The sequence below is a fragment of the Desmodus rotundus genome, chromosome X (assembly GCF_022682495.2).
Source record: "Desmodus rotundus isolate HL8 chromosome X, HLdesRot8A.1, whole genome shotgun sequence".
NCBI classification, from domain to species: Eukaryota; Metazoa; Chordata; class Mammalia; order Chiroptera; family Phyllostomidae; genus Desmodus; species Desmodus rotundus.
The window spans coordinates 58227081-58252509 of record NC_071400.1 but is presented as its reverse complement, the minus strand read 5'-3'; the positions used below and the strand labels follow the sequence as shown (position 1 = coordinate 58252509).

At 42.8% G+C, this 25429-nt stretch overlaps 1 protein-coding gene across 1 annotated transcript in view; it reads right to left on the bottom strand.

The window, feature by feature from the left end:
* The window catches only part of HMGB3 (high mobility group box 3), a 45147-nt gene extending 22705 nt beyond the window's left edge, over positions 1–22442 (bottom strand). Inside the window, exon 1 of the mRNA XM_053917629.2 lies at positions 22398–22442. The gene's annotated coding sequence lies outside the window, so the exon portion shown is untranslated. The remainder of the gene's footprint in view (positions 1–22397) is intronic.
* Between the last annotated feature and the right edge of the window lie 2987 nt (positions 22443–25429).

The following is a 25429-nucleotide window of genomic DNA, read 5'->3' as shown; positions in this document are numbered from 1 at the left end:
CAGCAGCTTAAAATTGGCTGACTGCCAGTGGTCGAAGGAATCCCAGGAGCCATCAGAGCAAAGGATTTCACAGAGGAGTAAAATGAGACCCAAAGAGAATAAGTGACTTAACCACAATCACACTAGTGGCCAAGTCCAGGCTGCCTGGTCACAGTTCTTTTCATTTCTTCACATATACATATCCAAAAGGACTCTTCTAGAATATATACATGTCTGTCCACAGCATGGGGACACACTTAAAAATGATCAAGGGAATTGATTCATGGCAGCTACCCTGTAGTGTTTCCCACCAGCATCACCATCATCAAGGGTGGTCCAGCATAAAGAAGCCAGGATGTATTTAGAAGGCATTCATGTGACACAGTAGCTTTGTGGTCACCCATCCCTTACTTTTTTGGGCACTCCAGAGCAACACCAGGTGTATGTAGAGGGCGCTGGGGTGGTGGGCAGGGAGGTGTATACTCTATCTGGAAGTTCCACCCCCTACTCCTCTCTCCCATACCACAGGTGACACCAGACTTCCAGAGCCTGAAACAGGCAACTCCCCTCTGCCTCTATCTCCTCCTCCACCACAATCTTCCTCCCACTCTCCCTCTAAGAGAAGCTGAAGACTCAGGCCCAGCCTCCTTCTCCACCTGGGAAGGGATAAGAGTACAGAGGGGAAGGGAAGGAAAGGAAAGGCAAATGGGGGAGTTGAAAGAAGATGGAAGGTTGGGGAGGAGGATTGGAGAGAGGAGAAGGAGGTAGAGGTAGGGAGAGAGGGGAATAGGAGGTTAAGGAAGGAAATATAAGGGGAGAAGAACAGAGGTGGGAGAAGAACCATGAGGGAAGAAAAAAAGAAGGAAAAAATTAGGAGGGACAGGTGAGGAAAGGAAGAGGAAGAGGATGGAGGAGTAGGCAAAAGGAAATAGCTTTGATGACAGAATGGTCAGGGGACCCTTATCCCAGTGGGACTACCCCAGGGTACCAGTTTGATGTGGGAGAAGGGCCTTGGTGTCCCCGTCACAGCAAGCACAAGAGGCTGGCTCAGCCTTGTCTGTGACTAGATGGGAAAGTCTTTGGAAATGGTGACATGCTTTCTAGAAAAGAAGCAGCACAGCAGGATGGTCCTAACACACTTTCTATTCCTTACTTCACCCCCCAGCCCACCTCCCCATCCTTACTCTCCACCCTACTTTGCATTCTCTGTCTTACTCTCAGTTCTGGAAGTCCATCCTTCCCAGAGCCCAGCAAAAAGTCAACCAGGTTGACAAGATTGGCAGGGCATTCAGAGATCCTTGTGCCTTGGGATTCCCCCACCATACTAATCCAGTCTTCCACCACTAACTGTGCACTGGGCATCAGCCTGCAGCAGGCCCTGCTGAGTGAGGTCAGGCATGGGCCCTGCCAGCTGGGCTTAGGACTTGGTGCTCAGCTTGGCCAAAGGGCCCCTGTGGAACTTTACCCTCACTTCAGCCCTTAAATCAAATGGTGGGGAGCAGACAGGGGAAAAGAGGACAGGAGGGCATGGCCCTGAATGACCCTTAAACTGCTTGTCGGGCCAGCCTCTTGTTGCTCCCCTGGCTGCTCATAGCCCCAGCAGCCGCTACTACCAGCTGCCCTTGAGCCCTGCTGGCCCCCTTGAATCTCACAAGTCTCATGCAGATAAACTCCTGGGAACCTATGAGGAGGATTCTCTCTCTCCCCCGCCTCCCTCCCTCTCTCCCTGCCCCAAACCCCCTCTTTGTCACCTTTTCTTTTCATTCATGCAAGCACATTTATTGAGTCCTCACCATTTGCCAGGTACTGAGCTGGGCACCAGGACTTTCTCCCCCTTGGAAAGAGGGACTTGTCATTTCAGTGGTGGGGATTGTTCCAGCACTGCCCAAGCTTTGCGGAGTTTCCCAAATTGCACCTACTCTGGCTGTCCTAGAGCTGCTTCAGCCAGATTTCCTGATGGCTAGCTCCAGACAGTTCCTCTTCCAACAAACTTTCAGGCCAGCAGGGCTTCTGGGTCCTCAGCACATGCTCCAAATCCCCAGCAATAACGGAGGGCACCGTCAGCATGGGAGCCAACTCAAATTACATCATGCAAGTCCTAGGGCCCTGACCCCGTTTCCACCTCGTCCCATCACCCCCATGAACACCCCCTCCCAGGCCAACAATCATGTCTCCACTTCCTCAATCTTCTACCACACTTCTAGCTCCTGCCCCTGTCCTGGCCCCTAAGAAACCCCCTAACCAGTTCTCCAGAGCATTAGAGCACTATTACGACCCTGCTAGCATGGCCACTGGCTGTCTTGAAACCTATCCTCTCAGGCTTTCAGAACAGTGTGCTGCTATGGTTTTCCCCCTGTCTTCCCTGCTGCTCCTCTTAGTCCCATTCAGATTCCTTCTCCTTAACTTGAACCCTTACAAGTTCACACCCAAATAACATGGGTGGGCAAGGATGTGGAGAAATCAGACCCCTCATTCACTGCTGGTGGAAATGTAAAATGGTTCTGTCACTGTTGAAAAGTCTGGTGGTTCCCTAACAAATTAAACATGGAGTTACCATATGACCCAGCAATTCCACTCCCAGGTATAGACCCAAAGACCCCCAGTAACAGTGTAAGAAATGCAAATGCTCAGGCCCTACCTCAGACCTACTGACTCAGAAACTCTAGGCTGGGTTCCAGGAATCCGTGTCGCAAGAAGCCCCCTTAGGAATGCTGATATGCCCTCAAGTTTGCCAGCCACGGAGCTCACTTATTTGCATGTCTGCCTCTCCCTCCAAGGAGCAAGCAGAGACTATTGCTACCTGGTCAGGTCACCCTTGTCAGGGGATATACCTGTCCTCAGTGTACCCACAGAGCACTTCTGTCTCATCAACCTTGGGCCACACTATCATCCTCTGCTCATGTCTTCCCACCAGACTGTGAGTATTGCCAGGGTAGGGGCTATGGTTTCTTGTTTAAGGTTGTATATATTCTTGACACCTGGGTTCTTAGTATGTGTTCAATCAATACTTAAGAATATCTGACAGACTAACTGACTGAATGACTGAATGAAGGATGTGTTCCTATACTTCTTGAGAAACACATGGTCCTTGTATTTCCTCTCACCTGGCAGTGAGGTCTAGATGCTGAGTCAAAGGAATGCGTATTTTTGAAAAGCATCCAGGTGTTCAAAAAAAGTGAAAAGAACCCTCTTTTGTCCCCCTTTCAAGTTAGGGACCAACCTTCCTATCTCATACCTATGTGAAACCACACCTTCACCCAGACATGTGTATCCACTGGCTCCCTCAGCTCACAAGGACACACAGGTGATCTGGTAAAGACTGCCACAGCTGACTGGAATAAGTGAGTGGGAAGGTGTATGGCAGTGTGCATGTGAGGGCTTACATGGGATGTGTGTGTGGTTGTGAGCATGTGTAAAGAAATGTGTGTGTGTGTGAGAGCATATGTATAAGAATGAGAGTCTGAATGAGTGTGTGTGGTTGTGTGAGAGTGTGGAAAAGAAAATATGGATATGTGAGGGTATGTAGGTGTGTGCAAGTGTGGGATGTATGTGTGTGAGAGTACATGAATGTATGTGGGTTTATATGGGCAGATGTGTATGTGAGCATGTATGTGTAAGCACATGTGAGTGTGGGTGTGTATGTGAGGACAAATGTGTGAGGGTGTGTATGTGAGGGCACATGTGTAAGTGTGAGAATTTGTTGGTGTGCAAGTGTGTGTATATGTGAGTGAGGGTATGAGTGAGGTAGGTCACTATTGGGGGAGAAGGATGCACAATGACAGCAAGTGACCAGCCTCTGCTACACAGTAGTGAGTATGACTTCCAACCACATGCAAAGTATGCCTGTGCCACACAGTGAACCTGTGGGCTTTAAACCTCAGGCTGTGTGCCCCACCTGGCTCTCAGAGACATAAGCAAACTGAGGTCAGCAGCGAGAGCTACTACTTCACCTTGTATTCCCTCAATTCTTGACCAGGGCCTCTCTCAGGAGGCCAGCCAAGACATGTGGGTTGAATTGAATTGATGATAATTACAGCTGTCTTCAAGACAGGCACAGTGACAGTTTTCCCTGTCTGCCCGTCCCCTTCCTGCTTCTCTCCCAAAGCCTGGAATCACTCTGAGCTCCGTGCCTGTGGATCAATGAATGGACTGCCTGGAGTCAGCTAAGTGGGATATGATGTGGCTTTCAAAGTAAAATAACAACTGACCACTGACAGTCCATAAAGCACACACCTGTATAGAAGCCGGATTAATCCAACAGGACCTAAGGCAGCTTGTTGCCTACAGGAAGCCCACACTGCAAGTCTGGCCTGTGAGTTCTGTTAGGTTGGTCCCTTGCTGGGTAGGAAAGGCTTGTGATCTGCTTGCTGGAAAATGTGCTTGGGTGCTTCTGATGAACAATAGGAAAACAATTCCACACAGGTGGCAGCAAGAGAACTGAACTCTGTGATCCTCACCTCCCAGTCTGCTCTAGGCACTGTTCTCATGAGTATCCCGGGGAAGTGACCTCTAAGAGAGTTTTGGACCTTCCCTGGAGGCTGGAGGTAGAGGAAGAGTTAGGTAGGGGTGGGCTCCACACTTTAGACAAGGCAAGGAATGGGTCAGAAGAGTATTCCACGTTTCCAAGGAGTACCAGGCTGGGTCAGGTTCTATCACATGGTGTCACTTGTGCTATTGGCTGACATGACCACCCACATTGTTGTCCATCTACACTATTACATCACTTCTGAGGTTGGCCTCATCTCCTTGTTGCTGCCTAGGCAGGAGTTAGGACAAAGCAGTGTCATCAATAATCCATTCCAGGCTTCTCTAGGGTGCCCCCTACAGGAAAATCATGGAATGCAAACTGTCAACACTGGGATTCTCCACCCAACAGAAGGATGTCAGCCCATCTGGCTTGGCCAGCAGCTTTCATGGGGCAGTTCAGGGTGCATGTAAAGAGACCATTTTCTCACCAAAAAAGAGACAGGATATCAGAGAGGCTTAAAGGTAAGGTGTTGAGTGCCGCTGGGGCCTGAGTGATGACAATGGAAGATAACCCCTCTGAGACCATCAGTGAGGCACTGGATTTACCTGCAAAACTTCAGAAATGTCTGAATCCTCAGATCTTCTTGCAAATCATGGTGGACTGCCTGGAGAAGAGGTTACATAAAGAAATCAAAATGCACAGGCTTGAATGAAGACATATGAAGGAGCCTTCCTTCAGGTAGGAGAGGGCAGAGATCTTTGAGCTGGATGGTCTCAAGGGTGATTGGAATGTTTGCTTGAGTTTAAGGACAAGGACCACTGCAGAAAGCCTCAGATAAGCTCCTTCCCTCCTGGCTGGGCTCCAACAAGGAATACAGCTCAGCTAGGGTGAGCCCCTGAATGCAACACTCTCTCCTATCTCCCCTCCTTCCCTACTCTTCTTTGTTTGCTCCACGTTCCCACCATCCTAACTACCTCAATACTCAGGCCTTGGCCTTGGGCCTCACACTCTTCCTGAAGAGCTCATTCCTCCTGTGGTTTTGATGAGTTATCCCTGTAGAGTGCCTCCTCTGCCATCTTTACCTTCATCTGCCTGGTGCAGAGGCTTTACTTTGAGATCTCACTGTCACCTCCGAGTCAAAAGAAATCCTCCCTTCCCTGTCTCTCCCTCTGCCCTCCCCATCTCCGTGAAGCTTTCCCTTCCAATATCACAGTCTGCCTGAGGCCTTACCATTCAGGTCAGTCTCTAAGGGCTGCAGAAAGGAGAGGGTATCCTTAAACTTGGTCATCCCTATTGTTTGTCTCCTCTTATGCCACTGCTATTGCCACTGCCCTAGTTCCTACTTCCATTACCCCTCTCTAGCCTCCTGCAAGAGCTTCCTAACTAGTCTCTACCTCCAGTCTTATCTCTCTTTCCTATCTGCTCACCCCTTCTCTCACCTACTCATAGGATATCAAGAAAAGAAATTTGCCTCTAAAGAAAATGAAAATTTGACCTGCTCAGTCCACCTCACACTTCTTGTTGTTCTACATAGGCCACAGGACACAGTCCCAATCCAAGCTCCTTACTCCTCCACAGCTATCCACCCCCCACTTTGCCCCCACACTCAGCAGCTGCCCCTGGGACTCTTTGAACTGCCCCATGTCTCATGTACTGAACCTTTCCTTAAGCTCTAGTCCCACACACTGCTCTGTACACTTCTTAAAGAGGCATAGATTTCTACCTGCTACTCTCATTACTTGGGTGAGAGGAAGGGATTAAAAGGGGGAGGCCAATGTCACACAGAAGGTTGATGGCAGGTTGAGCAGTGGTGTTGGGCAGTGCTAGGGCAAGGTACCTACAGCTTATCATCCCATGGACCTTTGCCATGCCCTCCTGCTAGGGGAGAGATACTCTAACAGTGCCAGAGCTGGAAGGCTTGCACAGAACAGCTGGGTCCCCTCCGCAGTCCCAACTGTGGCAGTTTACGGGAAGGAGTACCAGACCAAGAGAGGGAAAAGGCTTGCCCAAAGTCTTACAGCCATTCAGTAGCAGAGCTGGGATGAGAACCCAGGTGGCTGGCCCTCAAATCACTGAGCTTTCACTTCCCAGGATCGGGGGGTGGGGGCGCAGGAAAAGAGGGACATTTTGCACCTCTGATTCATCAGAGTATGGGGGAGTAATGCAGGGTTTTAAATGCATATTTAATGATGGAAATGTTCTAAAAAGTTATTGTGGCGATGGTTTCACAGCTTTACAAATTTCCTAAAAATCACTGAATTGTATATCTATCAGTTATAGTATCTACATTAAATCTCAATAAATCTATTATAAAAAGATATCATAACATCTCTTTAGAAAACTCATAAAGAAACCTATACTTTCACAGCACAAACTACTGGAATGAAAGCTTGCATTAACATTTTTGTCCAGTGAGGTGTGGGTTTAAAAAGTCAGGGCCCCTGGAAGTCTACCAGAACCTCTCTGGGGCAGACACTATGGTGGACCCCACAAGCTATTGTTTGCCTACAGCTTGTCCCTCTCAGTCCTCAAGAAGCTTGTGGAAGGGAGGGAGATATGTTGCAAACAGAAGTATCAGGACTGCCTGCGATATCTGGGGTGACAGGGATCAGTGCTGCCAGAAGGAATGGACCAGGCACCAGGGACTCCAGAGTCGGCAGAAGAACTGGCATGAGACAGAGGACCAGGACTTGAAACAAAGTCCCTACCCTAACCAAGCACAGAGTATGCCGGCTGGCTACCTCATCAGCTCCCTCCAGCTAGCTACCTTGGGGGCTGTGTGGCTGGGCCTCTCCCTGCTGCCTCCCCTCTATCCCTCCTTCAACTCGATCCATTAATTTATGTTTACAGTCTCTTCAGAAAGTTTTCCTTGGCTTAATGCCAAGTCAATTTGAATTAATTCTCCACACATGACCCTATGAGTCACTATATTAAATGCCTTCCAGATAGTTCTCATTGCTGCATATACACAGTGCATTTAGCCAGCCATCTGCAATCACAATAAGGTGCCTGGCCCAATCGTGTGGCACCCAATGCCAGTGACAACAGGTTCAATAATGATGCTGATGCACACTGGGGAGAGTCAGACCCATGGAACACGTTCTTCTGGGTTTTTTTGCTTTTTTTTTTTAATGTAAAGAGATAGATCAGCTAACAAAGGACTACCCAACAATTGGCTTTATTTTTTTAAGTAGCTTTATTGATGTATAAGTGATACAACTCATCCATTTAAGGTGTAGAATTTAATGATTTTTTTTGTATATTCACAAGGTTGTTCAACCATTACCACAATCAATTTTAGAACATTTCTGTCATCCCAAACAGAAAACTTGTACCATTTAGCTATTGTCCCTCTACTTCTCCATCCCACCAGCCCCTGGCAACCACTAATCTAATCTACTTTCTGTCTCTATATATTGCACTAGTCTGAACTTTCAGATGAATGAAATATGTGGGCTTTAATGGTCAGTTTTTCAAAGGGAAAATTGTCCAGGCATTGAAGAGCAGGATTTAGGAGTATGGAGAGGAGGGTGGCCAAAAAGGGAAGAGACCATAACTGCATTGGAAGAGCACTCCAAGGTGGGGTGTGAAAGGGATCATGTTACTCCATTCAGTGTGGACCAGACCCAGTCTCTCCCCCTGGGGGAAGGTCCTGTCCTCACAGAGACTTACCCTTCCTTGAAATTTCTTTCTCCCCCCTCTCCTCCTTCCAACCTTGCTGGCCTTCCCTGGGGCTCCTGTCCCAAAAGGAGAGGAGAAGGAGGTTGGAGGGTGCCTTGTTTTGTTTGTACCCAAGGAGAAGAAGTGCACATGCACAAGTGCTCACACATAGCCTCTACCTCCTTACAGAGTGTTTTTCCTGAAGGGACCTGCCACCATGTTAATTTATTGTTAACCTCCTCCTTTCTCCTCCTTTCCAGAGCCAATTGGCCTTTCTCCAGCTCTTGAGAGCACCACCGAAGATGTTGGCAGCCTCCCCATAGTCGTCAGCACCTGACTCACTGAGTAATCTATAAAACCCAAACTTCTCAAGGATGTAGGCTTAGACCGCTCTGTGTGGTGTGAACCCCATCAAGGACTCATTAAAGCTCTGCTTGCACATCTCCAGTAGTCCATTCCTCACTACCTACCAGGGCAGCCCATTGTCTCTGGATAAAATATAGAAAATTCTGTAAAAATTCTATATTTCTATATTCCAATAGAAAATTCTTCCCAATATCTTCCTACAACTCCTATTTTTACTGCTCAGGCCCCAGGGAGAAAGTCTAACTCCTTTTCTCCTTTATAGCCCTGAAGAGATTTGGTGACACGTACCAGCTGCTCTTGAGTCTTTTCTTATTCAGGATGAGAAAAACAACCACTACCATAACCATAATTAGAACAACACTGCCTATGTTTGTTATCTCCGCAATCCTCACAACAGCCCTAGGAGGCTATGATTACACTAATTTTATCAATAAGGAAATGGAGGTTCAGCAAACAGCCAAAGAATATTCAGCTAGAAAGGAAAAGATTTAAGACTTGAACCCAAGTCCCCCTGACTCTAAAGCCCATGCTCTTGACATCTGCACCCACTACATGCCCTCAGTGCTCTTCGTGCAATTTATTTTTATTGAGCTAGAATTCACATACCAAGACATTCACATGACCCTTTTAAAGTGGACAACGTAATGGTTTTCACTGTGTTCGAACATTTTCATCACACCCAAATGAATTTTCATAACCATTAAGCAGTCACTCCCCATCCTCCCCCAGGTGCTGACAACCACTGATATAATGTCTGTTATAAGTCTGCTTATTCTGATATAAATGGAATCATACAATATGTGGCCTTTTGTGACTGGCTTCTTTCATTTAGCATGATATTTTCATGGTTCATCTATGTTGTAGCATGAATCAGTACTTCATTCATTTTGTAGGATGAGTAATATTTCATTGAATGGCTATAACACAATTTGTTTATCCACTCATATGTTCAATGGATCTTTAGGTTGTTTCCACCTTTTGGCTGGTATAAATAGTGCTACAATGAATATTTGAGTACAAAGTATTTGTTTCAACACCAGTTTTCAATTATCTTAGATATATACAAAGAAGTAGAATCACCAGGTCATGTGTTAATCCTATGTTTATTTTTTTGAGAAAATGCCAACCTGCTTTCCATCATGGCTGCACAATTTTACATTCCCATCAGCAATATAGAAGGAGTCCAGTCTGTCAATTTTTTGATAGTGTCTTTTGAAACACAAAAGTTTTAAATTTTGATTGAATCCAATTATCTACTTTTCCTTTGGTCACTTGTGCTTTGGGTGTCATATCTAAGAAACCACTGCCTAATGCAAAGTCACACAGATTGACACCAATGTTTTCTTCTAAGAGTTTTATAATTTAAGTGCTTATATTTAGATCTCTTATCCATTTTGAGTCAATTTTCATATCTGGTGAGAAGTAGGAGCTCAAATTCACACTTTTGCATGTGAATATTATTTTCCCAGCACCATTTTTTTTAAAGATATTTACTTGCTTACTTACTTACTTATGGGGGAAGGGAGGGACAAAGAGTGGGAGAGAAACATTGATCAGCTACCTCACACACATACCCCAACCGGGGACCAGCCAGCAACCCAGGCATATGCCCTGACTGGGAATCGAACCGGCAACCTTTTGCTTTGCTGGACAATGCTCAGCCAACTGAGCCAAGCCAGTCAGGGCTCCAGCACCATTTGTTGAAAAGACTATTTCTTCCCTGACTGAACTGTTATGGCACAATTTTAGAAAATCAATTGGTCATAAATGTGAGAGTTTATTTCTGAACTTTCAATTCTATTTCATTGATATATTGTCTATTCTTATGCCAGTACCTTACAATTTTTTTATTCGGGGCTATTGAAACAATATAACAGCAAGGAAGTATCCTCACCAGGATGTATCCTTACCAGAATATATTTTTTGAAACAGAAATGTTTTTAATTTTGATAAAGTCCAATTTATCTATTTTTTTCTTTGCTAGTTTGTGCTTTTGGTATCATGTCTAGAAAGCCATTACCAAGGTCATGACAATTTACCTCTATGTTTTCATCTAAGGATTTTACACTTTTATAATTGTAGCTCTCATATTTAAGGCTTTGATCCATTCTGAGTTAATGGCAAAAATGACTGGTTTGATTTATACTCTGTCTAGCTCAAAGTCTCATTTGCTAAGGCTGCTGTTTCATTTTTAGTTTCTGAAGGTGAAGTGCAGTCAGTGCTTGTTCTGCTATAACTTGATCAAGATTTGGTGGGGGGCAGGGTGGAGCAAGACTATCATCATGGCCTGAGGAGTCTTTCACTCCATCCTCACCCTGTGGAGGGAGGAGCTGAGCACAGGGAATTATTTTAACTACCTTGGATTCCTAGCCCCAAGGGCTTTACAAATGAGGAGACTTGCTCCTTGCTCTTGAAGGAGAGTGGGCTGGCTAAAGATTATAGGGAACCGTTCCACGCATGGGAAATGTAGCCCAGCCCCCACTCGGAAAAGCCAGTGTGTGCGAGGTCTGGCATGCAGGACCCACACCCACAGACAGGTTCTCCCGTGGGGAATCAGGCCTGCATTGTACCTAGGCTGCTATGAGACTTGTTTTTGGCAAAACTCCCTTACCCTGGATTGAAGCAGCAAATGCTTACTGAGTATCTTTAACCTCCTAAAGTCTGTTCTAAACCTCCCAAGTATAGAGTGGAACCAGTTCAACCACTTTCCTCCTTGATCCTTCTCTTTGAAGTAATTAGCAGCATTCTTTCCTTTGTTGTCTGTAAAAGGTAATCACCTACAGTGAACCTGTGCATAGTAAATGAGGACCATCCTCAATGTAATGTACCCAGAGAAGCAATAAAAGCCTGTCCGGGCAGGGGTCGGGCTCTCTGGCCTTCTCACCCTCTCTCTCACTTAGAGAGTGGCCATGCCGCACCTTTTTCTCCACAGGATTTCTGTAGTCCATGTGAATTTGTGCACTGCAGCCACAACACACGGATCCCGCGGGCCGGGATCCACATCAAAAGGTCACACAGCCAACAGGTTCACAGGTGAACTCCAGTTCATGTGTTTTGATTCAAATCCCATGTTATCTCTATTCTGTCATGATGTCTGCCTTCAATGAAACAAATAACAATCAGCAGGGGACAGAAGCCCAGTGGGGAGAGACAGAAGGAAGATGAGTTCTCAGCAGAGCACGGAATGGGTATCTTTAAGCAGTGACAGATTGGACACCAAAGAATTTCTGTATCTTTTAGAAAAGTTGGAGTAAAGTTTGTTGCATGTTGCTAATTCCTGAGAAAGAAGGCCCTACAGAGAAAGCATACAGAAGTTGAAATGATTTCACCTACACAAAAGGCCTAAGTAAATCAATGGTGCTTTTCTAGTCTACATATGTTCTGTTTAGAAGCTATTGTACACTTGCCCTAAGAACTAAACAAGAGCAAATGAAATGGGTTTCCATCATAGTACAAAGACTTAAAATAGCTCTGATGAAGAACTTCTAGGAATGGAGTTGTTAACTGAGAAGAATCTGTAGTGATGACCTTGAAACGGTCCATCAACTATTACCCTTTATGATGACTTTCATCCTCTCCTGGGACAAAGACCCAGTCACTCTTGAGCACTTAGCATATACAAAGCAGTATGCCTGAGACTGAAGGCACCAATCCCAACAGGTACCATTGGTGGAGGGCCTGCACACAAGGAGGTAGGAGATCTTACCTAATGGTACTTCCAAATGGAAGACTCATCTACCCAAGACAGAATGACAAGGCTGCAAAATCTCTTTTTCTCTCTCACAGTAGTCCTCTGAGAGACTCTGTATCAAATGCTCTATCTAAAAATGAATTCCATGAAGGCAAACTGTAGTCTAGTTTCATTCTTTTGCATGTGGCTTTCCAATTTTCTGAGCACAATTTATTAAAGAGGCTTTCATTTCTCCATTGTATGTTTTTGGCTCCTTTGTCAAAAATTACTTGTCTACATGGCTTTACTTCTGGGCTCTCAGATCTCATTTTTTCTTTATTCTTGTTCAAGTACAGTTGTCTGCATTTTCCCACCACCACTCCCCCCCCCATCCCAGACTTCCCTACCTCTCTTCCTGATTCCACCCCCCCTTGCTTTTCTCCATGTGTCCTTTGTACTTGCCCCTCAAAACCCTTCCCCCATTCCTCCCCATTATGCCCCCCTACCTACCTTCTGACTACTGTCAGTTTGCTCTTAATTTCAATGTCTCTGGTTATATTTTGCTTGCTTCTTTGCTTTCTTGATTAGGTTCCACTTAAAGGTCAGATCATATGGTATATGTCTTTCACCGCCTGGCTTACTTCACTTAGCATAATGCTCTCCAGTTCCATCCATGATGTTGCAAAGGGTAGGAGCTCCTTTTCCCCTTCTGCCACATAGTATTCATCTTGTAAATGTACCATTGTTTTTGGATCCACTCATTTACTGATGGGCACGTACGTTACTTCCAGCACTTGGCTACTATACATTACACTGCTGTGAACATTGGGGTGCATAGGTTCTTTAGGATTGGAGTTTCAGGGTTCTTAGGGTATAATCCCAGCAGTGGAATTGCCAGGTGGAAAGGCAGTTCCATTTTTAGTTTTCCGAGGAAATTCCATACTGTTTTCCACAGTGGGTGCACCACACTGCATTCCCACCAACAGTGCACTAGGGTTCCCTTTTCTCCACAACCTTTCCAACATTTCTTGTTTGTTAATGTGTTTATGATGGCCATTCTCACTGATGTGAAGTGTTATCTCATGGAGGTTTTAATTTGCATCTCTCTGATGGCTAGTGATGCTGAGCATGTTTTCATATGTCTCTAGGCCCTCTGTATGTCCTTCTTGGAGAAGTGTTTGTTCAGGTCCTTTGCCTATTTTTTAATTGGGTTGTTTGTCTTCCTGGACTGGAGTCATGTGAGTTCTTTATATATTTTTGAGATCAAACCCTTGTCCCAGGTATCATTTGCAAATATGTTTTCCCATACTGTTGGTTTTCTTTTCATTTTGATACTGTATTCTTTAGCCACGTAGAAGCTTTTTAATTTGATAAAGTCCCATTTGTTTATTCTTTCCTTTATGTCCCTTGCTTTAGGGGAAATATCAGTGAAAATATTGCTGTATGGAATATCTGAGATCTTCCTGCCTATGTTCTCCTCTAGGACTTTTATCATGTTATGACTTACATTTAAGTCTTTCATCCACCTTGACTTTATTTTTGTATAAGTTGTAAGTTGGTGATCAACTTTCATTTTTTTTCATGTAGATGTCCAGATCTCCCAACTCCATTTCTTGAAGAAGCTATTCTTATTCCATTTTATACTGCTGCCTCCTTTGTCAAATACTAATTGGCCTTAGAGAGTTAGGTTTATTTCTTGGCTCTCTATTCTCTTCCATTAATCCATGTGTCTGTTCTTATGCCACTACCAGGCTGTTTTGATTACAGTGGCCTTGTAATACAGTTTGATATCAGGTATTGTGATTCCTCCTACTTTGTTCTTCTTTATCAAAATTGCTGCAGCTATTCAGGGTCATTTATGGTTCCATATACAGTTTTGAAATGTTTGTTCTATATCTGTGAAGTATGTCATTGGTACTTTAATAAGGATTGTGTTGAATTATAAATCACTTTGGGCAGTATGTACATTTTGATGATGTTAATTCTTTCAATCCATGAACATGGATTGTGTCTTCCCTTTGTTTGTGTCTTCCTTCATTTCTTTCTTCAGTTTTGTGTAGTTTTCTGAATACAGGTCTTTTACCTCCTTGGTTAGGTTTATTCCTAGGTATTTTACTTTTCTTCTTGCTATATCAAATGGGATTGTTTTCCCGATTTCTGTTTCTGATATTTCATTTCTGGTGGACAAAAATGTCTTTAATGTCTGCATATTGACTTTGTATCCCGTTCTTTTGCCAAATTCACTTATTAGATCAAGTAGTTTTTTTGTGGAATCTACAGGATTTTCTATGTATACTATCATGTCATCTGCAAACAATGACAGTTTTACTTACTCCATTCCAATTTGGATGTCTTTTATTCCTTTGATTGCTGGGACAAGGACTTCCAATACCACATTGAATAGAAGTGGTGAAAGTGGACACCCTTGTCTTCCTCTTTATCTTGGTAAGAAAGTTTTTATTTTTTGCCTATTTAGTATGATGTTGGCTGTAGGTCTCTCATATATGGCCTTTATTATGTTGAGGAATTCTCCCTTTATTCCCACTTAACGGAGTGTTTTTTATCATAAATGGGTACTGTACCTTATCAAATGCTTTTTCTGCATCTATTGATATGGTCATGTGATTTTTGTCTTTCTTTTGTTTATGTGATATATTATGTTTATTTATTTGTGAATATTGTACCATCCTTGCATCCCTGGGATGAATCCCACTTGATCATGATGTCTGAGCTTTTCAATGTATTGCTGGATGTGGTTTGCCGATATTTTGTTGAGGATTTTAGCATCGATGTTCATCTGCGACATTGACCTGAAGTTTTCTTTCTTTGTTGTGTGTTCATCTGGTTTTGGGATTAGGATGATGCTGGCTGTATAAAAAGAGTTTGGGAGTCTTCCGTCTTCTTGGAATTTTTGGAATAGTCTGTGAAGGATTGGGGTTAGTTCATCCTCAAATGCTTTGTAGAATTCTCCTGTGAAACCATCTGGTCCAGGGCTTTTGTGTGTCGGGAGTTTTTTGATGACTGTTTCAATTCCGTTACCTGTTATTGGTCTGTTCGGGTTTTCTTTTTCTCCTTAATTGAGTTTTGGAAGATTATATTTTTCTAGAAATTTGTCCATTTCACCTAGGTTTTCAAATTTCTTGGCATACAGTTCTTTATAGTAATTTCTGACAATCCTTTGTATTTCTGTGGTATCAGTTGTAATTTGTCCTCTTTCATTTCTAATTGTGTTTATTTGGATCCTCTCTCTTTTCTTCTTGATGATTCTGCTTAAAGGCTTGTTGATTTTGTTTATATTTTCAGATAACCGGCTCCTGGATTCATTGATCCTTACAATTGTGCTTTTAGTCTCTATGCATTTAATTCTGCTCTGATCTTGGTTATTTCCTTCCTTTTACTTGCTCTGAGCTGTCTTTGTTGTTGTTCCTCCAGTTCTTGTAGGCATAGGGTTAGGTTGTTTGTTTGAAATGTTTCTATCTTTTTAAGGTAGGCCTGTATCACTATGAACTTCCCTCTTAGGACTGCCCTCACTGTGTCCCATAAGTTTTGGATTGCTGTGAGTTCATTTTCATTTGTTTCCAGAAAGATTTGATTTCTTCCTTGATCTCATTCTTGACCCATTCATTGCTTAATAGCATGCTATTCAGTCCAGTCTCCATGAGTTTGAGTGTTTTTGATTTTTTCCTTGAGGTTGGTTTCTAGTTTCAGTCCCTTGTAGTCAGAGAAAATGCTTGATATGATTTCAATTTTCTTGAATTTGTTGAGACTCGTTTTGTGTCCTATCATGCAATCTGTCTGAAAATGTTCCATGTACATTTGAAAAGAATGTGTATTTTGCTTCTTTGGGATGAAAGACTCTATATATATCAGTTAAGTCCATTTCATCTAGGGCATTGTTCAATGCCACAATGTCTTTGTTGATATTTTGTTTGGAAGATCTGTCCATTTTTGATAGTGGGGTGTTAAAATCCCCTACTATCATTGTGTTGCTGTCAATATCTTTCTTGAAGTCCTCCAAGATTTTCTTTATGTATTCGGGTGCTCCTATGTTGGGTGCATATATATTTACAATGTTTATGTCTTCTTGGTGGATTCTTCCTTTGAGTATTATGAAGTGACCTTCTGGGTCTCTTTTTATGGCCCTTGTTTTGAAGTCTATTTTGTCTGATATGAGTATGCTACCCCTGCTTTTTTCTCCTGTCCATTTGCTTGGAATATTTTCTTCCAGCCCTTCAGTTTCAGTCTGTGTAGGGCTTTTGTTCTGAGGTGTGTCTCTTGTAGGCAGCATATGTGTGGGTCATGTTTACTTATCCATTCAGCTATTCTATGTCTTTTGATTGGAGCATTTAATCCATTTACATTTAAGGTTATTATTGTTAGGTACTTATTCATTGCCATTTTATTTCCTTCGTACTTGTGTTCCTCTCTCTCTCAGTCATCTTTTTCCTTTTCTTAAAGCAGATCCTTTAGCATCTCTTGCAGGACTGCTTTGGAGGAGGTATATTCTTTGAGGCTTCTTTTGTCTGGGGAACTCCTTATTTGGCCTTCCATTTTAATTGAGTGCTTTGCTGGATAGAGTAGCCTTGGTTACAGGCCTTTGTTTTGCATTACTTGGAATATTCCTTGCTGATCCCATCTGGCTTGTAGCATTTCCATTGAGAAGTCAGCTGCTAGATTTATCAGGGCTCCCTTTTATGTAACTTCCTGTTTTTCCCTTACTGCCTATAAGATTCTCAGTTTGTCTTGGAATTTTGCCTTTTTAATTATGATGTGTCTTGAAGTGGGCCTCTTTGGGTTCCTCTTGATTGGGACTCTCTGTGTTTCCTGGATTTGGGTGACTTTTTCTCTCATCAGATTAGGGAGATTTTCCATCATTACTTTTTCAAACAGGTTTTCTATCCCTTGCTCTTCTTCTTCTCCTTCTGGTATCCCTATTATAGGGATATTGTTACATTTCATGTTGTCCTGCAGTTCCCTTAACCCCTCTTCATTCTTGCTGAGCCTCTTTTCCTTTTTTTGCTCATTCTAGGTGTTTTTTTTCTACCTTGTCCTCCAGCTTGCTAATTCAATCCTCTGCTTCATCGAGCCTGCTTTTGATTCCTTCTACTGTGTTCTTCAGTTCAAAAATTGTATTCTTCATTTCCTCTTGGCCCTTGTTAATAGTTTCTCTTTCCTTTTTCATGTTGATATAGTTTGCAGTGAGTTCATTATAGTTTCATTGTAGTTTTTGGTAATTCTCTGTGAGCTCATTGAGCTTCCTGATAACCATTTCTTTGAACTCAATAATTGATAGTTGACTTGCCTCTATTTCATTTAGCATTCTTTCTGAGGCTTCCTCTTTTCCTTTCATTTAGGGTTTGTTTCTTTGTCTTCCCATTGTTTGTGAGACTCTTCTTGTTAGCTGCTGCTTCTTAACTTGATCTGTTCTGACTCCCTGTGTTTGTGGTGTGATTTTCTACGGTAGAAATCCTGTGAGATTTAGTGGTGCAGTCTCCTTGATCTTCTGAACTTGCTGCTCTTGGGATGGCATTTATGTTGGCTTTCTGGTTGTAGTTGGATTTTGATTGTTGTTGGGTCTTTCTTCTTTGGGTCCTTTCCTCCAGCTGATTAACTGAGAGTCACTCCACCCACCACACCTTGTATGCTGATATGCAGGTGCAGACAGGTTGTGTCAAAGCTGGTACTTCTGTCTGTCCAAGGTTATGAGGCTTCTCTCTTGCTGTTGTTCAGTTGTTTGTTCTGGAGAATTTCTCCACCATTTTGTTGTAATTTCAGATTGGTCCTGGGTCAGGTTAGTTTGGCTTTCACTCACTCCTCTGCCATCTTTCTTTATTTTCAGTTGGTTGTTCCTTTGTTGATGCATTCTCTCTTCCAGCAGGTATATTGGGTTTCTGAACTCCCACCTACTCTTTATGTGATTAGTTGGAGGAGGAAGGCAAAATGGAGTAAGACAGCAGGAGTGTATTCTATGGGATTTAAAGTACCAATCCATTGAGAAGAGATAGGAGATCCTTTGGATAAGTATAGTGTTAATGGTGATATTTCACCCAACTAGCCACTTTTTAGAAAGGGTTGAAAAGAGATATGTCTCTTGTTAGGGGGAGGAAGAACTGTAAGTTGAATCCAGAAAACAGTGAGCTTGTCAGAGGTCAGATTATGTGCTATAGTGAGAGTAAATGATAGAAATTAGGTGTTGTGTGCGAGAGAATAGAGTTAACCACAATGGTAGTAAAGTTCCAGAAGAAAGTGAAATGGGCTAAGATCTGGGAGGGGTACTGGGTAGTATTTACGAATATATGGAAAAACAATTATTTACAATAATACTGGAACAGCAATCATATGACAGAATCTATGTGATCTGAATAACAAGAATAGGAAGTTCACGACCTGGAGTAGTGTGTGTGCTATTGGAACACAAGTGAAAGAAGGAAAATTAAAATATACTATGAAAGGGAGAACAAGGAAAATCAGTCAAACAATGGAATTAAACAAACAAAATGAAGAAAACTATACAAAACAAAGAGAAATAAAAATACTGATAAAATTAAAAAAGAAGAAATAATAATAATAGAAATAAACTATAACATGCAAGTTCTCTGGAATAGCAAAGTGAAATCTATCTCAATTTCTCAGTTATTGGAACTAGCCTTATGATCCCTCTTTGGGTATGTCTCTGGACTTTTCACAGCTCCAGGTCTTATTATCTGACTTAGGGGAGCAAAGAAAAAAAAAAGAATTAAAAAAAGCCTCTTGCTGACTTTAAACCCGCCAACCAAGTTCTGCTGGTCTTCCTGGATGCTGCAGGCTGAGATGGCTTTGGCTTTGGTTTTCTCCCTTTCTATGGTTTTGAGAGGATGGGGGCCAGGTGTGGGCTACACTCTTTACAGTTGCCCACTTTCTAGCACAGTTTCTCCATTTGCTGCAGGGCCCCCAGTGCCCGTCTGCACCAGAGCAGCACCTTCAATCCACCAGTTGTGCTGTTCCTGAGGTACACTAATTAGGGGCAACTCACACACCACCTTCTCGCTCTTTGCTGTCCTGGGTGCTAGGCACTTTAAAGGCTCTTCAGGGTAGTTCACCTCCCCCACCGAGTTAAGTCTTTCTGGGGACAGCTAACTCACTGAGCCCTGCTGTTCTCCTCTGTGGGGGGCACCTCCTTCTTTCTCTTAGTGAACGAGCCTGGCGGTGGGGTAGCAGGGTGCTGCCATGGCAGCTAGAGCGGTGGGGGCGAGGGCGCGGCCGAGGTTGTGGCTGCAGCAGTGGGAGTGCAGCAAGGGTGATAGGGGAGGGTTGCTGCTGCGGGAGAGTTCCCTAAACAGCGACTGACATGCGCTCTCAGATCTGTTCCATTGGTTTGTGTGTCTGTTTTTGTGCCAATACCATGCTGTTTTGAGTATTGTTGCTCTGTAGCATAATTTGAACTCTGGTAGTGAAATACCTCCAGCTTCATTCTTTCTTCTATATATGCACCCTTCTGTTCATTGTGGCATTATTCACAGTGGCCAAGACATGGAAACAACCAAAGTAATTGAATAAAGAAGATGTGGTATATATTCAATGGAATAGTACTCAGATATAAGAAAAGATGAAATACTACAATTTGCGACAACATGGATGAACCTTGAGAATATTATGCTAAGCAAAATAAGTCAGTCGGGAAAAGCTAAGAACCATGTGATTTCACTCATATGTAGAATATAAAACTGAAACTCAGACACAGACAACTGTATAATGGTTACCAGAGGAAAGGGGGGTGAGGGCTCATAAAGGAGGCAAATATATGATGATGGAAGATGATTTGACTTTGGGTGGTGGGCACACAATGCAATACACAGATCATGTATCATAGAAAGGTACACTTGAAACCTATATAATCTTATTAACCAATGTTACTGCAATAAATTTAATTATTTTTTAAAGATTTCATTTATTTTTATATTAGAGAGAGGAGAGGGAGGGGGGAGATGGAGAGAAACACCAATGTGTGGTTGTCTCTTGCGTGTTCCCTATTGGGGACCTGGCCCACAGACCAGGCATGTGTCCTGACTGGGAATTGAACTGGCCACCTTTCGGTTTACAAGCTTCTGCTCAATCCACTGAGCTACACAAGCCAGGACAATAAATTTAAGTTTTAAAAAACCTCCACAAACTTAATAAAATAAAATAAACAGGAACTTCAATGCTGTCAGCTGAATAATAGCTCCCTCCCCCAACAAAATGTCCACTCCTAAGCCTAGATCAAGTGACTATCTTACTTTACATGGTAAAAGGGACTTTGCAGTTAAGAATCTTGGGGCAAACAGATTATTTTGGATTATCTGGGTGGACCTAATGTAATCATAAGAGTTCTTATAACAAGGATGCAGGAAGATTAGAGTCAGAGAGACAGATTGGAAGATGCTATGTTTCTGGATTTGAAGATGGTAGAAGGGGATGAGCCAAGGAGTGCAGCTGGCCTCTAAAAGTGAGGGGACTGGTACTCCTCTAAAGCTTTCAGAAGAAATGCAGCCCTACCCACACCTTGATTTTTAAAACTTCTGCTATCCAGAACTATAAGAATAAATTTGTCATTCAAAATCACTAAGTTTGTGGTAATGTGTTACAGCAGCAATAGGAAACTAAAACATTCACTAAGCTCAAGTCCAGCCTTAATACTATAGAACAAAAAAGACTGAGGGTAAACAACATTATCTTTAAAAACTCAGTACAGGTTATTTAGTAAACATAGACTTCCTTGTTGCATGTCAACTGAATCAAAATGATAATTTTTAAATGTACATGTATGTGGTTGCATAGTATTCCATTTTATAAATGTACCACAGCTTTTTGACTTAAATATAAGTCGTAACACCATAAAAGTCCTAGAGGAAAACATTGGCAGGAAGATCTCAGGCATTCCACGCAGCAACATCCTCACAGACACGTCCCCTAAAGCAAGGGACATAAAGGAAAGAATAAACAAGTGGGACCTCATCAAAATAAAAAGCTTCTGCAGGGCTAAAGAAAACAGCACTAAAATACAAAGAGAACCAACAGTATGGGAAAACATATTTTCCAATGATACCTCAGACAAGGGCCTGATCTCCAAAATATATAAAGAACTCACAAGACTCCACTCCAGGAAGACAAACAACCCAATTTAAAAATGGGCAAAGGACTTGAACAGACACTTCTCCAAGGAAGACATACGGAGGGCCCAGAGACATATGAAAAGATGCTCAGCATCACTAGCCATCAGAGAGATGCAAATGAAAACCACAATGAGGTACCATCTCACACCAGTCAGAGTGGCCAACATAAACAAATCCACAAACAAATGTTGGAGAGGATGCGGAGAAAAGGGAACCCTAGTGCACTGTTGGTGGGAATGCAGACTGGTGCAGCCACTGTGGAAAACAGTATGAAATTTCCTCAGAAAATTAAAAATGGAACTGCCCTTTGACCCAGCAATTCTGCTGCTGGGATTATACTCTAAGAACCCTGAAACACCAACCCAAAATAACCTATGCACCCCAATGTTCATAGCAGCACAATTTACAATAGCCAAGTACTGGAAGCAACCTAAGTGCCCATCAGCAAATGAGTGGATCCAGAAACTATGGTACATTTACACAATGGAATTCTACGCAGCAGAGAGAAAGAAGGAGCTTATACCCTTTGCAATGGCATGGATGGAACTGGAGAGCATTATGCTAAGTGAAATAAGCCAGGCGGTGAGGGACAAATACCGTATGATCTCACCTTTAACTGGAACATAATCAACAAAAGAAAAAGGCAAACAAAATATAACCAGAGACATTGAAATTAAGTACATTGTAAAATAGCCACAGGGGAGTGGGGAAGGAATAGTGGGGAGAGGGGTCTATAGGAGCTACTATAAAGGACCCAGGAGAAAATCAAGGGGGAGGGTAGAGGTGGGGGAGGGTGGTGGGACTGCCTGGGGTGGGGTGGAGGGAAGGGGAGAAAATGCAGACAATTGTAACTGAATAAAAATAAATAAATAAATTTTAAAAAAAATACTTCATTCCTTTTTATGGCTGTATAATATTCCATTGTATGGAGGGACCACATTTTGTTTTTCTGTTCTTCAGCTGATGGACTTTTGGATTATTTCTACTTTGACTATTATGAATAATGTTTCTATGAACATTTGTGCACAAATCTTTGTGTGGATATATGTTTTCATTTCTCTTGAGTAGATACCTAGGAGTGGAATGACTGGGTCACATGATAACTTATCAACATGCAACTCACAGTAGAATTCGATGCATCAACTCTGGATCTCTATGCTGATGGAGGATAGAAGCAGCCTAGAAAACAGAAAACCAAAGGCAGTTGGAAAAAAATCCTTTTTAGCTCATATTTCCATTTCTGTCCCCTTACCAAAGTGCTACTGGGTCTGTCACTGTGTCACAAAATTCACAGTTTGAGTTTAAGCTCCTCTCCTCAGTCATGAAATGACTCCCAAACAGATTTCAGATGCATGTAGGGGTGGTTAACTGGTTGATCTAGAGTTGACTTTGATTTTTGTTTTTCTAGTCATTACCTTAGACTAGAAAATCTTTGCCTTCAGACCTGTTAGGCCAAGATCTAAAATCAGCCTGTGAAGGTGCTGTTGGACAGATGCCCAATATGCTGAGAATATGTACACATGTTATGTGCAGATATCTATTTTGTTCTTGACTGTTCTTCAACCCAAATCCACTCAATTGAATCTCTTTGAAGACGTGCCACCTACAGGTCAGCATAGTTCAATATCAGTTGAGTTCTTTTCAAATACAATCTGTGACAATTTCTTATTTTTACAATATTTGTCCTTTGAAACAGCCCTTGAGCTTACACATTTAAAGGGGGGCAGTGGGGTTCAGACGCTGTCAAGCAAGCAAAATGATTTGGGTTGTTTCATTCTCTTCTGTGCCCATGAATAACACTTGATTCACAGACTGCAAATGGAACATTGCATAGGATAGCCCATCATGAGCACAGAAGAATTAGTCTCAGAAAATTCTGCAAACTTCTTTCTTTCTGACCAGATGGGCAAATCAAACTGAAAATAAGCACAAGTCCTCTAATAAGAGTAATATTGTTTGCACTTCCAAACAGCCCACAAGAAATGGCACTAAAAGAAGCAGTATCACCTGTACATTACAAGCATTAACATTTAAACCAACAATTATCACCCCTTCCAGTGCTGGGGTCTGTTGGAGAAAGTCAAGTTGTCCTTGTGTTGGATCAGTAGCTGGTCTTTCCTGTTGGTTACATGGGAAAACTCTGATGGTAGTTATAAACCATTCTGCTTGATTTGAACTTGGCAGAAGTACTTGGTACAAATGAAAGACCTTTAGAGGACAGGGTGGCAGAGGAGTGCTCCCCAGGGTGCCACTGAACAGCCACAGTTCAGGAAGCCACACCAACCACAACTCCACAGGAAGGCAAGAGGCCGGTTTTACATTGCTAATGCCTTACTGTATGACCTTGGACAGGTGGTTTCCTGTCTGTGGGCCTTAGTTTCTACATCTGTACATGAGGGGCTGCTGAACCAGATAATAGTGAAAGCCCTAAGGAGCCTTCTGTGGTTTTAGGCTGATCTGGGAAAGCCTCCCATGTGCCTTTCATCACTGATCTAAATGAAGAACTTTGTAAAGGCATGGATCACATTCAAATGTCAGAATTTCATTTTTAAGAGATGAAAGGGCACACTGAGAAATACACTAGAATTATGTTCTTTGGAAAGGATGGACTGGGCCCCAATTCGGCAGCTAGAGTGTGGCCTTGATCTAGATAGAATCTCACGACTTTTTTCAATATTTGCTTTTCCTATTCATCCATTCATCCTATTTCTAAAGACAAAATTACAACTAAAAGCTCTTAGCAGAAGCTCTCTCACAGCCTTGCTCTCTCAGCTCATCATGACAGGGCAAGAATGGAAAGGTGGGAAGAAAAATCTGTGTCCATTGAGCTTGGCCACAGGCGAGATGTGGCAGAGCCTTAAAGGTGTGTCTCAAATTTAGGCTTAGATCAAACAGAGGACCTGCCAAACCTTTTGTTTGCTTTGCTCTAACAGTTTTGGAAACCAGCCTTTGACCATTGTCCTGGCCTAAACCCAGTAGGGAGAGGAGAATATGTCATAAGGGCTCCAAGGTGGAAGGGACGTGAAAGAGGGACAAGAGAACCAGGCCTAAGCATCCCAAAGAGGCCATCCAACTCTTCCATCTTGAAGTTGTTCTGCCTCTTAAAAAGTCCCATCACCCCATAGCTTGTCCCCTTTATCTTTGTCTCCACAAGTTGAGGCCATACACAATAGACTGAATTACCTATGAACTCCCTCCAGGATTCTCCCTCATCACGCTTCTACCTTTAACCCTTTAAAGTCATCTTTTCTCTTGCTTAAATACTACCCAAGATTATCCCTTGTATGAAAATCCTGAGTTCCCTTTGACATCCTGAGTACTTGTTTCTGGAGCAAGCCCAGCTTGTTAATGTCTCTTGGAGAGGTTACTGGTATCCAGAACAGAGTACACATCCAGGCACTATGGGCTGACCAGGAGATAGTAGAGCTATCACCTCCCTTCTTGTAGATCAGAACAAGCCCCCTTGAGAAGGTGTAGGAAAAAAGATGTAAAATATTTCTGTTGTGATTCAGGAAGCATGTATAACTCAGATGTTTCTCGTATTGTGCCCCCTTCCATTCCCACCTGCTTAGCCAAAATAATAATAGTTAAAACAAAACAAAACAAAACAAACAAAAAAAACAGCTACCACTCTTGAGAGGTTACTGTATTCCAGGTACTGTTCCATCCACTTTCCATGTGTGTTAATGTGTTTTTACAAGCCACCCAGTCTATGGCACTGTTGTAGCAGCTCAATCTAAGGCAATGCTCCCAGCTGCAATGTATGAGGGTTCAAATTCATCCATATTCTCAGCAATACCTATCTTTATTTACCTTCTTAATTATAGCTTCCCTAGTGGGCATGAAGTGGGACCCCATAGTGGACTATTGTTTTCTTTGGAGAGTATTTACTGAGGCAAAGCTCTCAGGCGGTAGGAGTGCTGAGGAGAGACGTGCTTGGAAAGGAGGTTGATCTTTCAGGATTTGTTACAAGTGGTCAGACATTCCAGGAGAAGGGATGGCTTGGACTGAGTCTCAAGGAATCCATATGTCTATTTCACTTTGAAAATAAACAACTGGTACCACAGTGCAGTAATAGAGTCATAGGAGTCACGATAGGGTCTGAGCCTTGAGGTCAGATGGTTGAGGTGCCTGGAACCCCACTCTCAAGAGCAT